This window comes from Pyxicephalus adspersus, chromosome 10 (assembly GCF_032062135.1).
Source record: "Pyxicephalus adspersus chromosome 10, UCB_Pads_2.0, whole genome shotgun sequence".
In the NCBI taxonomy this organism is placed as follows: Eukaryota; Metazoa; Chordata; class Amphibia; order Anura; family Pyxicephalidae; genus Pyxicephalus; species Pyxicephalus adspersus.
Window position 1 is genome coordinate 53,858,314 of NC_092867.1, and position 6,528 is coordinate 53,864,841.

The following is a 6,528-nucleotide window of genomic DNA, read 5'->3' on the forward strand; positions in this document are numbered from 1 at the left end:
GCCTCTGGAGTTGATTGTAGTAAAGATGTCCTGATGAGATGATCCTCAAAACAGCAGGGAAATCCTCCAACCGACAATTGGGCTGTGTGTGTTGTGATCCTGGATTGCAGGGATGCAGGCAAAGTCTCTGGAGTTCAAGAACAATCTGTCTGCGCTACCACTTAGACCCTAGCAATAACACTAATCTGCCAATGCAACCGGACCTCTACTACCTATGGGCCATCGGATGCCTAACCTATGCTAGATTTAACTAGACAGAGGGTGCAGATCAGGAAAGATAACTGAAAAGGGCAGCACACATATATATTTGTGTATATAGCTCATACACTGACTGTAGGGATATCCCAAAGTGATCTCTGATAAGATCTCACATATACCCCATTAATACAGAGGGAATAATTATAATAATGTACTACACACAGACAAGGCAGTCAGTGTGTTCTGGGAGGGATGCAAGCACCTACCCCTGGCTGAGCACATGTTCTCATCTCTGTCCCTGTACCTCCTGCATTTCTCTATCCTGATGGGGTTTCCCAAGCCACTATCAGGGGCAGGAAAACTTCAACAACTTTATTTGCTATTTACAAAATTACAACTTAGCAAGAAGATAGAAAAAGGCAGACCCCTACACAGTATTGGAAAATTCCCCGACTGTGATGTTCAGTGTTTTTATGTTCAAAGTTCTGCACTGCTATTGGTTGATATAAAATCTACAGCCTGCACGGCGATTGGTTACACATGAGGCCACTCCCAATATATTTTTTTGCGAAGTTGTGAGCAGTTTGCTTTCTCTTTGATTCCATGATAGAAAGCAAAACGATTTTCATCTAAAATACAACAATGTACAATCGTCACCGGGGAGCCGATGGGTTCACTAATCTGTCAGTTATCGGGGTGTCACTGCCAGCTGTCAGGAGCTGCTGAGAAGGATGAACAATGAGGCTGCAAACACATTAATTTTTCTGAGTGTGATCAGATTCTTCCCTTGATTTATAGACAAATAATAATCATACAATCATATTCACACATCTCCCTCTATATTGATTTTCATGTTAGAAATAATGAGGACTAAACGTCACTAATACATCACATCCTTTATAATGCGGAACTACAGTCAAATATAGCAAAGTATGGGGAGCCTGGAAGAAAAACATCAGATACGGATATCAGGGACTTGTGTGATGTGATGAGCACATATTAATGTATGGACAAATGTGTCCTTGGCTCATATTGTTTCATCTGTGATTTTAATAAAAAGAAGGTTTAAATTATCAAAATGCTTTTGTCTCCATCCACCTCTTTTCTTTTATAAACAATAAGATTTTTTATATTGTCTTATTTTTTTGTTATTTTCACAATGTGATTCTGTTTGGGAATCCAATTGATATTTGTGTATTTAATGACAGGATTTATATATTGCCAACATATTATGCAGCACTGTACATTAAATAGGGGTTGCAAATGACACAGATACAGACAATGACACAGGAGGAGGAGAGGACCCTGCCCCGAAGAGCTTACAATCTTAAACCTTCTGTTAATTGATTAATTTTTCTTCTTTTGAGGTCATTTTTTTTCTGTAGCTGGAACCAGTTTCCATGTACTTAACCTCTCTTTTTTCCACATAAATTGAGGGTATGGACACAATTATGCCTCTACAAATGACTAAAAATTTTGTTGGACATCCCCATTCAAATTTTCCATGATTGGGGACAGTTATATCTCCTCAATATATAGTAAATTGTGAAAAATCTGCAATGAGAGAAATTTAATAGAAATCATAAGGGAGATGATACTACACTAAGCATGATTGGCTCTGTAATATGATATACCGTGCGTGGATCTTTACAAGGACATCTTGTGGTGTTTTCTTTGGCCAAATGGCTTCAGAATCCTAGGTGACCTGGTTATTTCCAAGTCAGAGATCTCAGCAGACATTAGAAGGAGACATACTCCCTCCCCCTAATCTCATCCCTATTCACCCTACCCATAAGTTATTACCCCCTTTCTCTGGCAGTCTATGGAATGCCAGATCTGTTGGCAATAAATTAACCTCTATACACAACCTTCTACTCTCTAAATCTTTAAACTTCACAGCTCTCACTGAAACTTGGCTTTCCTCCTCAGACTCTGTCTGTGCTGCTCCTCTCTCCTATGGAGGGCTGTTTTTTATACATACCCCTAGACCTGGCAACAGAATAGGGGGGTGGTGTGGGTTTCATTCTTTAACCTAACTGTACATACAGAGTCCTTCCTAACCCACCCTCTCTTATTTTTACCTCTTTTGAAGTCCACTTCGTCCATCTTTTTCGCCCCTAACTCTAATTGTTGCTGTTGTCTACCGAAAATATGACCTGCCAACCCTCATTCTTGGTGACATTAATTTTGCAGTGGATGAGCCCACCATCCTTCCTCAGCCAAACTGCTCTACATTACTCCCTCCTTTGGACTTACACAGAACATCAACGGCCCCACACACATCGCCAGACACACTTTATACCTGGAATTTTCCAAACTCTGCAACCTCACTCTCCAAGACAACTAGCCATTTCCTCTTTCTCCCGTTTTTTCAAACTCTTGCCCCCCTTTGCTGCATCTCGGGCCAATAGTCAATGGCAGAGAGATATCCGTAATCTTGACCACAATTTATTCTCAAACTCCAAATTCCAAAATCACATCTCCTCATAAAGCTGGCACTCGGTTCAACTACGCTCTCCCTGGATAAAGTTGCCCCTGCCACCTTCCACTACCCCTGTCCCCTGGCACAACAATGACACCAAACATCTACAAAAGACTGTTTGTGCAATCTGGACTCAGCGCTGACTTGATGGACTACAAAGCCAGACTACAACACTTTAACACTAAACTCAATGTCATGAAGAAAAATTATTTCTCTTCAATACTTTCCTCTCACGCTTCCAACCCACGCAGCCTATTCTCAACAATTGAAACCCTATACCTGCTCCCCCCAAAACATCTTTCTCTGCCCAGGACATTGCCACCTACTTTAGAGATAAAAATGACAAAATCAGACATGATATCTCTGCTCACCCGGCCACTCCAACCATATCCACCCCTACCACCAGTATATCATCACTGGCCTCCCTCAGCCCTGTTACTGTGGATGAAGTCTCCTGTTTTCTCTCATCATCTCCATCTACTTCCTGTTCACTTGACCCAATTCCCTCTAATCTACTCCGTGCCCATTCCTCCACCCTGGCCCCCGCACTAACAAAATTATTCACCTTTTCCTTTCTACTGGTATCCACTAATGTTGGTATTGAAATTCGGGTTGTCCTTAAATTCCACCCGAATATGGCTGTTCGAATTTGGATAGACCCGACCCGAAAAACATGGAATTCGACAATAAAAACTTGGGAAAAAAATGTAAAAAATGTGTTTAAAAAAAATTAAAATAAATTTTTAAGTAATTTATTAAATGTTTGTGTTTCTTTTATCAAACTTTTTTTACAGGTTTACCCACAATGAAATTATGTACATTGTGGAAATCCCGAAATGATAGGAGGATTCCCACGGCTGTTGCAGTGCTGTGTAGCGTTGCTCGAATAGCTCACTATTCGATTCGACCGCTATTCGGTCGAATAATGCATAATTATTCAGGTGATCGAACATCGACTTTGAACTCCATTAAAGTCAATGAGGGAAAAATTGGGGTTGTTATTGGGGTCGGTGGAGAGCTTCTACAGCCTATAAATACATTTAAAAAGACATCGGAAGAGGGTAAAAGCTGCCCACACTCTGCATTCTTCATGTACCAGTGAGGCAAAAACACAAACAAATTTGGAACAAAGTGCATGAGCACTCATTTAAAAAGCCACCACCTGGAAACCTGGCGGGAACACCTGGTGAAAGCACAGAGCACTGTTCGACCACCTCCGCCCAAGAAGCAAGCTCAAACTGCTCGATCTTCCTCCCCTGCCTTTCCTCCTTCTGCCACCAAAATTACCCGTGCTGCTGCCATCAATTTGAGTGGGGCATGTAGCTTAGCATTACCTTTTTCAGGTTCCACCAGCGGTGAGCAGATCAGCTGCTGTTTGTCGAATTGCTAGCAGTCAAGACCAGGCATCATTACCATCCCCCACAACTTCTACCCCACCGTTTAATCTTTCTGTGGTTACCATTAGCAGCATCCAACCTTCCATTCCCCCAGATGCTGGAGCGCAAGAGGAAATATGTCCCAAATGACCCCAAAACAAAGCTAATCAATGCAGCAATTGCACAGCTGATAGCGTCAGAGCTCCTCCCTTACTGGCTGGTGGACTCCAATGTGTTCCGTTACGCATTTCTCTGCAGGAACCCACAGTGCGCTATGCCTAAGCGACAGTATTTTGCAGAAAAATGTGTTCCTGCTTTGCATTGGTTGGTCGAGCAAGCATGGACTGGGAATATATATTTCCTATACAGCATACTGGGTAACTTTGGTGGCAACAGGGAAAGATGCAGCTGTAGCAAGGCCTGCATACCTACCTCCACCCAGAGCACATCGCAATGCAATTTCCTCCTCAACCTCCACTTCCATCCCCTCATTTGACTCTTGTGCCTCAACCTCTTCCTCCAGGGACCCTTTGCAGTGGAGACCCAGCACCTCCTATTCGGCAGCATCTGTTCGCCGCCAGCAAGAACCTGCATTTTGCTATTTCGGTGCACAATTCCGACGTTGCTATGCAGTCCTGAGGTTGCGAAGCCTGTGTTCCCTCTGCCACATGGGTGCAGCCAATCTGAGTGCCTTGTTGGAGTAGGAGGACATATGGCTAACTCCCATCAGACTTCAGCCAGGCAAGGTCGTGTGTGACAAGGTGGCCAATCTGCTGGCAGCCCTGCGTTGTGGGAAAGTCACACACGTACCTTGCCTGGCTCATGTCATGAACCTGATAGTACAGTGCTTCCTTAGGAATTATCCAGACCTCCAGCCGCTGTTGCTGAAGGCCAGAAAGATGTCAGCGCATTTCCGCCGGTCGTACACAGCCAGTGCCAGATTGGTGGCCTTACAGCGAAATCTGAACCTGCCAGTGCACCGGTTATTTTGTGATGTGGGCACACGTTGGAATTCCACCTTTTACATGCTGCAGCGGTTGGCTGATCAACTGAAAGCTGTGGTGGGTTACGTGGCAGAGTCTGTTCGTTTGAGACGTATACCTACACTACCTTTTTTCAGCCCTGCGGAGTGGCTGCAAATGTAGGACTTGTGCACTGTATTGTCACCTTTTGAAGAGGCCACCAGAATGATCAACAGAGACCAGGCCTGAGTCAGTGACACCATCCCCTTCATTTGTCTGCTGGAACAGATGATGGTGGATCTCGGACACGACACAGAGCGGACACTGCAACAAGAGACGTTTCAAACATCATCTTGGACATGCGTGCCTACTAGACATAGTGCACCACAAATCCAGGAAGAAGAGGATGAGGTGGACATTGCAGGCATGGCAGAAGGGGAGGAAGGGGCAGAGGAGGATATTGAGGGTACTTCAGCATCCATCCACCCAAACACAAGGCAGCCATGTTCCGTGGATGGCAAGACCAGGAGGAGGAGGAGGAGGACAACGACGACCCTGTGCTGCTGTTCAACCCACAGGAGTCTGGGTACAGAATTACCTCAGCTGTGGGTTGTTTAAGCCACATGACAGGCTTCATGCAAGAGTGCAAACCAAAGATACACACATTGAACACATTAAAACTAAGACTGACGACTATTGGATTGCTACATTACTGGATCCACGTTACAAGCCTGAGATACAAGAACTGATTTTGCCCCAATAAATGGGACCTAAAATGCAGCACTACCAAGAAGTGCTTGTAAGGGACTTGTGCTCAGCCTTTCCTACTGCCAGCAGCAGCAGGGGTCCCTATGGCAGTTCCACCAGCCATAGGAACCAAACAACTGCTTTAAGCAGCGGTAGAGGTCGGCAGGCTTTTTTTCAGCGGAAGCAAGCTGCCAGTCGTGCAGCAATTGCCAATGACACTGAGCAGCGGTAGTCAGTAATGGTGAAGGAATACCTGAGCTCTGCATGGGACATCTGCCACCTGCAAAGCCAGGACCCACTGGGCTACTGGGTATCCAAGCTTGAGCAGTGGCCGGAGCTGGCAAAACATGCCATTCAGATCTTTGCCTGCCCAGCCACAAGTGTGTTATCTGAAAGAGCGTTCAGTGCAGCTTGGGGTGTAGTGAGTGACAATGGGATTCAGCTCTCCGCAGAAAATGTCCAACCAAGTCACTTTTATTAAAATTAATAAGGCTTGGATCGGCATTGACTTCAACACCCCCTGTGCAGTGTACTGATTAGTCGTCCACTGCTGCACGGCCTGCTGACACCTTGATGGGAAGAGCACGTTCACAGCTTTCAGCATCTCCTTCTACTCCTCACCCTAGTGGCCCTCTACCTCTACTCTGTCTCTACCTCAATAACTTGCAATGTAGCTGTGTAACTGGCTAATTTTTTTTTAACGAGCATCCCCATCAGGGCCCTCTGCCTACTTGGAGGCCTATATCACTTGTAATGGAGCTGT